Genomic DNA, 12,242 nt, shown 5'->3' on the forward strand with positions numbered 1-12,242 from the left:
TCTCACTATTTAGGGTTTTAGCTCTCAGAAAATTGATGAAGAATGAGCAAAACTATGGAAAAGGTGTCTATTTACACATATACCAGGTGCTCGGATCTCTCTATTGTGATACAAGGCATTAGAGGCAAGAGTCGCACTCACAAAACTAGTGAATTATGGATGGCGTCATAGTCGCAACTTAAAGTATTGTGATTATGGCACTTACTACCGTACTCAAACAGTCGTAATCATGACCAAAGCCATCGTGATTCACCTAAAACAACAGTTACAGTTGAGACATTGGATTCATTCAGAATATCAGGATTCATCCAAGTCTCGGCCAAACACTCAGGATTAATCTAGAATCTTGTATACATAAAAAAAATATGTAACTATACAAATTCGACGTTCCAGACTAAATGCCACCCCATTAACTAATGAGTCATTCATTAAGGCATTTACACTTGGTATCATAATACCGATATGATTGCATGCTTATTAATTATGTCAAACCAATTAAAAAAAATAAATTGGACTCTTAAGTTCTATTTGAAATAAAAAACCAAGGCTACCAATGCCATGAAAACCATATTCATATCTATTTATCCTATAATGCAATGCAATGGGTATACAATAAGTTAAACGACGCAATTATCTATATTTTAAACAAAGATTATAAATTAGGTTGAGGTTAATGGCAATTCCAAGTCAAAATTCATAAAATTTTAGGAAACTCATGCCCTACATTCACCAATTTAGTCCCAAAAATATCAATTTAAAGGATAAATAATGAATTTAAAATGGGACAAGTAATAAAATCTATAAGAAGCAAAATCCCTCAACCCAATTTCCAAGCCCATAATTTAAATCACTTGAAAATCCATTCAAATCATGCCACTGTGTAAAATTAAAGTTCATGGAAGAGAAACATGCGTGAAGTACATAAGAAACTAAAGTCAATTGGAAGTTTGGAGCCCATGTGATGAATTGTCTATAAAAACCTTGAATGTCCCTGGGTTTTGGGTTTAAGAGAGAGAGAAAAATGATGATTTGAACTTTTAAAATTGAAGGGAATGGGGTTATTTTAGGTTTAAATATAGTAGAAGGGGTAAAAAGACCAAAAGCCCCTCACCCCAAGCGAAAAGGATAAAGACTGGATGAAAGTGAAACATCGCTATAACACTCCAATATTGCAAGGTTAGCCTCCATGCAAGGCTATTATTGCGGAGGTTAACCTTCGTGACACGGCATTATCATGGACCCTCACTGCCTCAGTGTGCCAAATTGACCTTGATCCCTTTTCGAAAAATCTAAAACTTTCTCAAAACACCCTTTTAATAGCCCTAAACATAGTTCAAGTAAAAAATTGACAATATGGACGTGAAAAGGTCAAAAATAAAATTGTCAAAGTTTTATGAGGTCTCACATTATCCCCTCTTTAGGATCATTCATCCCTGAATGATGAGTTAGGACACTTTTGGCGTGACAATGGAAATAATACTCCAGAATGAAATGACAAACTCAGAAAATGACAAGAGGAAAATGAAACCCATAACTTAAGCACTTCCATCCAACACGGGGAACAAGAACGGATACTTGGCCTTCATAACTTCCTCAGCTTCCTATTTATCCTATTCTACCTTTTGATTTCTCCAAAGAATCTTCACCGAGGTCACATCCTTGGTCCTCAACATAAAAACTTCCCTATCAATATTTCAATTGGGTCATCCTTATAAATAAAGAATCCATAACACTGACATCCTCAATAGGAACTATCAAGGAAGGATCACCTACCAACTTTTTCAGCATGAACACATAAACATACGATAATTTAAGATAAACTTGCAGACAAAAATCTAACTCATAAGTGACATTCCCAATTCTCCTCAAAATCTAATAAGAACCAACGTAACGGGAACTGAGCTTCCCTCTTTTTCCAAATCCTCATGACTCCTTTCATAGAAGACACCTTCAAGAATACCCAATCACTTCCTTCAGACTCCAATTCTCTTTGCGTCATATCCGCGTAAGACTTTTGGTGACATTGAACAGTCTTAAGTCTTTCCGTAATTACCTTTACCTTCTCTATCGCTTGGAGAACAAAGTCGGGACCAAAAAATTGAGTCTCACCAACCTCAAACCATCCAATAGGAGATCTTCACCTCCTACCATAAAAAGACTCAAAAAGATCCATCTGAATGCTCGAATGATAACGGTTATTGTATATGAACTCAATAAGAACTAAATAATTAACTCAACTACCTTTAAAATTAATCACACTAGCCCTTAGTATATTTTTCAAAGTCTTAATAGTATTCTCTGCTTGCCCCTCTATTTGAGGGTGGAAAGTGGTGCTAAAGTTAAACTATGTACCCAAACCTTTCTAAAATAAATGCAAGAAGTAAGATAAAAACTGTGTCTCTCGATCTAAAATAATGGACACTAGCACACCATACAATTTCATAATATCTTGAATGAACAATTTAGCATAATTCTTTCCTGAGTAGTTTGTCCTGACAAGCAAGTACTAAATAGACTTATTCATTCTATCTACAATGACCCAAATAGAATCTCCTAATACCACATAGGCAACTCTATCTCTTGAGATATGCCACCCGGCCTCCAATGCTCAACCTTAACTTTTTGAAAACCATATATTTTGCAACAAAATTTGCTATATCCCTCTTAATATTATTCCAATAATAGATTTCCTTCAAGTCGTGATACATCTTAGTCAAACCTAGATAAACTGTACATTAGAACTTATGAGCCTTAGTCAAACTTCTTTCTCGCAGCCCATCAAAAATAGTAACACATAATCTTCATTGATACCTGAAGATGCCGTCTTCCCCAATCTTGAATGACATAACATTTTTCTAACCTATAGCATCCATAATTTGCATAAGTAAGGGATCCAATGCATGTTTCTCCTTTACCTTAGAACCAAGATATGATTTGACCACTTTCTAAACAATAACTCTCATATCTTTAAAGTCCAAAAGACAAACTCCCAAGTTATCCAACGTATGAATGTTCTTTACTAAACCACTTTTTCTTTGTCCATGTGAGATATGCTTCGCATGGATAACCTGATAAGAGCATCAACAACAACATTAGCTTTACATGGATAGTAGTGAAGGCTCATGTCATAATACTTAAGAAATTTGAGATACCATCTCTGCCTGAGATTTAAATGCTTCTGCATTAACACAGACTGCAAGCTCTTATGATTTGACTACATATCCATATGTACCTTATATAGATAATGGCACTAAATTTTCAAATCAAAGAATATTGTTTCCAACTTTAGATCGTGGGTTGGATAATTTCTCTCATGACCCTTAAGATGCCTTGAAGCATAGGCCACAAACTTACTATGTTGCATCACAATATACAACAAACCCCTCAGTACTCTCAGGTAGGGTCAAAACTAGCGCATAAGTCAACTTATCCTTCAACTTCTCAAAACCATCCTCATACGTATCATACAATAAGAACTTAACCTTATTTGTACTCAACCTTTTATATGGAGTAGCGATATATGAGAATCTCTCTATAAATATCCTATAATACCCAACTTTGCCTAAGAAGCTCCTAATATTAGTTGGAGTCGAGGGTCTAAGCCATTTCTTAACTTTCTTAAATTTTTGTGGATCCATATTAATCCCCTCACTAGAAACAACATTCCCCTAAAAAGTCAGTCCATCCAGCCAAAACTCATGCTTAGAAAAGTTTGAATATAATTTTTTCTCTAAGAGTCTGCAACACAATTCAGAGGTGATTAGCATGATCCTTCTCACTCTTAAAGTACACCAAGATGTCCTCAATGAAAGTAACCAGAGCATTAGTCAACCCAAATAACATGACTAGAAACTTATAATGACCATACTGGGTTCAAAAAGCAATCTTGGAATGTCAATCTCCCTTATTCTAAACTGATGATAGCCTAAACATTGATTAATCTTAGAGAAACGTGTAGCACCCTAAATTTCATCGAAAAGATCATCAATCTTTGAAATAGAGTAGTTATTCTTTATTGTCACCTTATTCATTTGACTATAGTCTGTGCACATCCATAGAGACCCATAATTCTTCCTCATAAAAAGCATAAGAACACCCCACAAAGATATACTAGGAAAAATAAACCCTTAATCCAGAAGATCTATCAATTGCTCCTTTAGATCCTTTAATTTAGCCAGAGCCATTCTATAAGGACAAATAGAAATAGGATGAGTATCCAACAGAAGATCAATCCCAAATTCTATTTCCCTATAAGGAGGAATTCTAGGAAGATAATTAAGAAATATATTAGGAAATTCATTAACCAAAAGTTCAGATTGCGAAGAGTGACCTTTAAAGTTAGAATCTTTAACCCAAACTAGATGATACATACACCCTTTGGAATATCTAAACTCTAAGATAAGAGATAAACCTCCCATTGGGTACTAAAGAACTCCCCTCCCACTTTAATACTGCCCATTAGGAAATCAAAAACTGACCTTTATAGTCCTACAATCAAGAGAAGCATAGCACGAATGAAGCTGATCCATCCCAAAGATAACATTTAAATCCACCATATCCAACTCTATCAAATCCACAAATGTCTCCCTGTTAAAGATAGACACCCCATAACCCCTATATATTTTTCTAGCGACTATAGAATCACCCTTAGAGTCAGAAAATAAAAAAAGTTTAGAAATATTTTTAGGACCAAACCAAAATGCATAGCCACCTAAGGGGTCACATAAGATAGGGTAGAACCGGAATCAAGCAAAAAATAAACATTACAAGAAAATAGTTGTAACATACCAGTAGTAACATCTGGGGATTCCTTAGATTTCTGATAAGTAGCAAGTGTATAGAGATAATTTCAGCCAATGCCGGTACAAGAAATAGTGCCCTTTCGCACAGGAGCTGAAGAAGTGGCAATCAGAACCTTATTATTCCCAGTGGCAACTTTGGCAGAAGGATAATCTCACTGTATGTGACCATATGAACATAATTATAATACTGATTTCTTCCCTCCTCACTATATCCATGATGAAGCTGCCCACAAAAATGGTAAGGAGGATAAGGTAGGGTTGACTAAGCTCTACTAGCCTAATATTGGGCACCCTATGCCTTAGGACTATTGCTACCCAAAAGATAATGGTCACTTAAAATCTTAGGATAATGATCATTGGGAGATGAGTATGAGTTTCCCCAATTCTTCTTCATAGTCACCGTCTACCATCTTTCCTATTTTTCTACTCACCTACACCTTACTTAAGTATCTAAACTTCTTATTCTGTCTTTCTCTCATCTGTCCCTGCTTCTTTTTTTCACCCTTTACCTGCTACATATAAACCACTAGACTAGATATGCCCATATAGTTATTTAACATAGAAAACATACACTCTAATACCAAATTATAGGACAACCTAAAAGGTAACTTTCTTATTCATGACCTCATATTCGACATCAACTCTGGAAATAATGAGACAAATGCTAAAAACTTTAGAGCATAGTTCTTGACACTTATTTTACCCTACTTTAGATTCACAAACTCCTTAGCCTTAGCTTCCCTAAACATCTAAGGAAAGAAGTAATTAAGAAAGGCACTAAAAAACTCATACCATACATCCCGCTTAGCATCATCATCCCTCAAAGCTTCCCACTCCTTACACCACTAATAAGATACATCCTTTAACTGATATGTAATAACCTCTAAACCCCCAGAATTTATAGCATGTATTAACCTAAAAATCTTTTTTGTCTCATCAATGAACCCTGGTGGATCTTCCTTAACCTTAGAGACTATAAAGGTTGAGGGATTAAACCACATAAAATGTCCAAACCAAGTGACCACAGATAAATGAACAACATAAACAACACGATCAGATTGATGAGACTGTGATAACACCAAATAAGTAAGCATATAAATAGATAATTTTCTGGATATTTGTTGTAAATTTAAAGACAAAAAGAAATTGTTTTTAATCATAAAAAAGTTTCATGATCATTTACCTTGTCAAAAACATAGACATCAAACCATTGAAAAATTCCCTCATTTGATGTATCTGAACTTAGTATGACTAAAGGTACTACTCGTTCCCTTTAGACACGAGCTGCTGACCCTCTGTTGTACCCTAGGCAGTGTATGGAGGGTTATTCAATATTCTAGGTATGATTTACCCCCTCCAATCGTACATTACGATATGAGTCATACCCAACATAGTCATATAGAGTGGTATCTTAAACGTCAAGTGGATTATTTTTAGTATGAGTGTTATTTATGGTTTAGAGAATAAGTTGTACCCTTTGGATATAACTCAAAGGTCTGTAGTCATACCTTAACCAATGTAGGTGACCTAGGAGAAGCCTAGCGTATGAGTTAGGGTACCACTCATACCATAGGGTACTATTGTTTAAGTGAGTCATATAGTTACATGAGTTCATTTTCCAGCTTTAAGTTAAGTACCTTGTGGTCATTTTCTAAACCTAAAACCCTAAGTTACCTCAATATTCAAGTGTTTGTAGCCTCTTAAACATCTATGTTTGATGAATAAAACACTCTACATGCTCTATCAAACTCAATTACGAAGAATTGAAGGCTAGGGTTTCAAGGGTGATCCTCTATAGGCAAATTGAAGTCAAGATTCTTGGTGATTCAAGTTGTCTAAGGAATGCAAATCTTCCCCTTGATAAATAACTCTACACCCATGTATTTTACACTTGGAATTAGTAACTGTACATGGTGATTTTGAAATCAAATGAAAAGGGTTTTGTTGTCTAATGATGAATAATGTGGACTTTTGCTTAGACTTTTCTTTGTATATGTTATTGATGACGATTTTCACATGTGGGTGATTCTTATATGTGGTATAACATATGAGTCTTGAGTAACTCTAATCTTGATTATTCCTACCATGAATATGGCCTGGGTAAAGGCATGCAAAATGAGTTTAAGATTTGAGGGATCTAGGAAGCTTTTTCTGCAAGTTGTCAAACACTAAATTAAACACTATTGTCTTTATACCCATATTTTATTCATATTCATCTCATCAAGAATCATTTATCATAAATATTTTAAATGTAAATTATATGTATCTTATTAACTATCCATTAAACATGAAAGAATTTAAATTATCTTGCTATCCTCATACCAAGACTTGCAGGTCTAACTGACCATCTTTTAAACATCATCATGGATGTTGAAAGAGTCATACATTTCCTTAGGCAAGACCATGTTTGATAGAATGTTTAATAAAAGTTGTTTTCCGCAAGCATCTACTTGAAATCACAGTAGTTTAAGTCTTTGAAAGAAACTAGAGCATTCACTAATATATACATATAGATAAATATATATATAGAGAGAGAGAGACACTTTTAAGAAATCATGCCAAAAGTTATCAAAACTCTAAAATAATTCAATGCATAAATTTCTTGTCAAGGATATGGAATAACCATGATTTCATAAAGAAACTATAATCGAAAAAGTGAAATTTCCATAGAATTAATACAAGAAGTAATGGAATCGAATTTTAGAATTTGTGTTTAAAACCCTACTTTTGGTACCAACTTAATTAATACTTTAAAACTTTTGACGTGGAAATTAACTAACTTCTCCCACTAAATCCTTACCTACCTGAGAAGGAGGACAATCATTGAGGAAGAACTTGAAAACACTTTCTTGAAATCGTATGTCATATCAAGAAATAGTATTAACTAGAGGAAAACATGTTTTGGAGAACTTTCTTGACTTAAATTATTTATACATATTGTGAAGAAGAATTCAGAAGAAAATCTTGAAAGCAAATCTTGAATCTTGATTTTGCTATAAATCTATGAGTTAAGAGTTTAAGGAAAGAAATGCGAGTGCTATATTACTTAAATTAGGTAAATGGTTGGGTACGAGAATAAAAAGGTGATGAGAGATGGTATTTGTAAAAAGGGAATCACCAAAACACCACTTAAAATCAATAAAAATTTAAGCATCCTATCGGGACAGGTTCTAGCCCACTCCACTTGATGTAGTGCCAGACATGTCTAGCTGGAGTTTTGGATCTAGAATTCCATGCCTCTTAGAGCACCAAACATGAGTGGCTATAGGTTTTTCCTCAAAGCTTGATGCCACTTAAAGTACCACTGGACGTTTTTCTTGAAAACTCGTCTTCAGTTTTAAAGTTTGATCTGTAATATTTCTAGGTGTTTCTCGGTTCTCAGACTAGGTTCAAAGTATTTAATATGCATATGAGCTAACATAATGATAGGACAAAAAAAGAGGGGTGTTAAATATACATAGGTTATAAGTATTAACATCTATTCCATAATTATAAGATTCGACAAATTTTGTATGTTTTATGCAGTTTAGACTGATAGAAAGTGCCAAGGATAGTAGAATGGATAGTTATCCTATGAAATTTAGTAAGAATCACACACCTACAAGAAGTAATAGGGATATAATGGTCTCATGTAGGTAAAGAGCATCTATGCAGGTACCAACATTATGCGAAGTAGTAAAAGTAATAAATTGACCTATTTGGACTTATTCTTTGAAAATAAGCATATGTATCGTGATTCGATTAAAAGTTTGATATTTATTGGCTCACAAATTATCACTTCTAAATATGTTATGACTCATGATAAATAATTTTGCCAAATGTTTTTCTTTACATAATTTACTTGAAAGGCAAGTTTTATAAATTTTAAATACCATATGATAATTTTTTGATTGGGAGGCATTCTTATATTTAGTCACTTATAATATCTTATCTCCTATATCTAAGGAATTGTCATTACATTTCAAAAAACATCACTTGTATAATATTTAATGAATCATATGGTTCTTGACACGACCCAAAACTGGGCCATGTCATATGGGCACCTCAAGCCTATATCAACCGGAGGTCGCTCGGACAACCCACCTAATCATCACTTCAATGAGGGTTGGGTGAATCCCAACTGTATAATAGGATAGTGGAAATGTATTATAAGTCATAACTTAAAAATGTCTAACCATTTAATAAACATCAACACACAAGCCAATATACCCAATTCCAAAATCATCCACAACAGTTTTATTCAAGCTGATGTTTAGAAAGGTATATGTTAGGATAAGCCCCCAACTATAGCCAAATTAAGTCAAAATAGGACTAAGTCTAAAGATAAGAGACAAAGATGGAATGTTTTCCGAAGTAAGGAAGATCACCAGTCCCAAGTCTATGCACGAACCGCTTCAATCACCTATTAACTGCGCTAGAAGATATGATAATGCTCCAGGCCCTATGTTGAGTGGGGATATAGCATCCGGAGATGGTTAGAAGTTGGAATTCTAGTATGTAACTCAAGGATAAGGATAAAGTAGCATCCTTATTCAACAAAAAGTCAATATATCATATTCAATCATATTCATACATTTATCCTTGCATATAAGAATATCAAATGCTAATCAAGAGAATAAGGCATAGCAACATTCTTGAACATTCATTCATTGGACATGAAATGGAGGACTCCGACTTTTCGTAATCAATCTCAACAATTCTATTTAGGCATAGGACTTTGACCACGTTCATATACCATTTGACAAAGAACTTTAGCCATAATCACACGTTCATTAGCCAAGGACTTTAACCACATACACAATACTTCAATCAATGGACTCTAACCACACATATATTCATCTAGGAAAGGGACTCCAACCTCTTGCCCATTCATTAGAAAAGATACTCTAACCTCATTCAAGGGACTCTAATCACAACCTATTTCATTCGACGAGGTATATTAATCTAAGATATCTCTTTAAGCAAGGGACTTTAACCTAGAGCAATTTCATTGGGCAACGTACTCAAACCTTGAGCGATTTAATAAGGCAAGGGACTTCAACCTCAAGCCATTTCATAAGGCTAGGGACTTCAACCTCAAGCCATCATAATTATCATTAGTTTGCTTTGGAATTTTAACCCTTTGCCCATGCATCAACATTCATTCCATAGAACACTTAAGGGCTTAAACCATTTAACTAGTTATACACTATACATTACACCATGGTCCTAATGGTATCCTTCATTGCTCAGCCATTTCAATAGGACATTGCTTTATTCAGTTCATCATACAATTCAAATTATGGATATCAAGACCCTAACAAACTATTCATATTTCATTAACCATCTTATACCACATTCTCACTATACTTTGTTGAAAACACAATTCAAATACATTATCATGTTTATGGACTTCCACCCCTTATTAGTCAATTAACCCAATATGATCATCAATTATACAATACATGGCTCACAATACTTTTAACATAATTTATCAATCATTCATATACATTGGGCCATTTCCCTAGTTCAATGCATCACCACATGTGACTAGACAATTCAATTATTCATTTTCATAAACACCTTATGTGCATATCTTTAAAAAGGCTATTTTCATGGTAGAAATCATCAAGATTAGGGTTAATCAAGACCCTCATGTCAAACCATCTTATACCACATTCTCACAACATTCATCCATATATGCAAATTACAATCAATAACATGTATAAACATAAGTCTAAGCAAGAATCAAAATTATTCATCATTATGAAACAAAAACCTTTTCATTTGATTTCAAATCACAATGTACACCTACTAATCCAAGTGTAAAATGCATGTGTTTAAAGTTACTTAACAAGGATAAAAGTTACATGCCTTAAAAAAGATGATTCACCAAGAAACTTGACTTTACTTTGCCTCTTGAATATCACCCTTGAAACCCTAGCCACCAATTCTTCAAAAATGAGTTTGAGAGAGTGTTTTTGATGTTTGATCCACTAAAAATGTGTTAAAAGAGGCCATATAAACTTATATAGTGAAGGGAATTAAGGTTTTAGGCATAGAAAATGACCACAATGTCCATAGTTAAAAGTTGTAAAATGAATCCATGTAGGGGTACGACTCACCTTACGAACCGTACCCTAAGGTACGAGTGGTACCCTATCTCATACCCTAAACTTCTCCTAGTTTATCTACGCTCTTAAAGGTGCAAACAAACACCCTTGAGTCCTATCCAATGGGTATTACATAACCTTAACCCATACCAAAAAAAGTCCACTCAAGCTTGGACATCCCTCTATGCAATCATGTTAAGCACGACTTGTATACTAAGGGTATGATTGAGGAAGGGGTCACGTGTACATAGGACAGTGAGTAACCCTCACCACACTGCCTAGGATATGGGAAGGGGGTACAAGAGGATACAATTCATATCCAAGGGGTATGAATCATGTATGAATGGTGACGCTAGTCGTACCTACCCCTGTGACATCAAATAGAGAATTTCTTTCAATGGTACAAAATGTAGGTGTTTTAATTGTTCCCACTTGGATCATTCATCCTCGAATGAGGGGTGAGGTACGTATATAAACAAGATAACATATCATCACACATCAAAACAACCTTTAAACAAGTTAGAACAAGTATACAACAAGGATATAACATACATCATGACCATTATCAATAAATCATTCACTTCATTATCTTGGGACTCAAACCCATTATTTTACCAAGACACTTATTTTTTGCAAAGCTTAGGGACTTAAACCTTTACTTATCAACACTTACTCATTTCACAACTTAGGGACTTTAACCCATTGACTTATCAAGGATACATGCTCAATTCAAGGATTAGGGACTCAAAACCTTCGTTTTCCAAAGACATGAATCATCTCAGGATACTAGGTACTTAAATCCATTAGAAAAAGACACATAATTTCAAAGCACTAGGGACTTGAACCCATCACCTATCAAGGCATAACTAAATTTCAAACAACGGGTATTTCAACCCATTGTATATTTAAGACATAAATCAGAGCAAGGAGATTAACATATACCTCCATCACAAGTTTCCAAAACGAAAAACAAAAATGGAAACTTGGACTTCATGTCCTCTTCTGCTTCCCACATAGTTTTCACAAACTTTTATTTCTTCCATAGAACCTTGACCGAAGGCACCTTTTTCATTCATAATCGGCAAACTTGCTGATCCAAGATCCTCACCGGGATCTCCTAATAGGAGAAAGAGTCTGAGATATCAACATCCCTAAAAGGAATAACCAACGAAGGATCCCTCACATATTTCTGCAACATATATAGAAACAGGGAAAACTAGGTGAATTGAATTCATACTATAAGGCAACTCCAACTCATAGGCAATATTGCCAACCTTCTTCACAATCAAGTAGAGGACAACATATTAGGGATTAAGCTTCCCCCTTTTACAAAATTGCATCACTCCCT

The sequence above is a fragment of the Capsicum annuum genome, chromosome 10 (assembly GCF_002878395.1).
Source record: "Capsicum annuum cultivar UCD-10X-F1 chromosome 10, UCD10Xv1.1, whole genome shotgun sequence".
Lineage (NCBI taxonomy): Eukaryota > Viridiplantae > Streptophyta > Magnoliopsida > Solanales > Solanaceae > Capsicum > Capsicum annuum.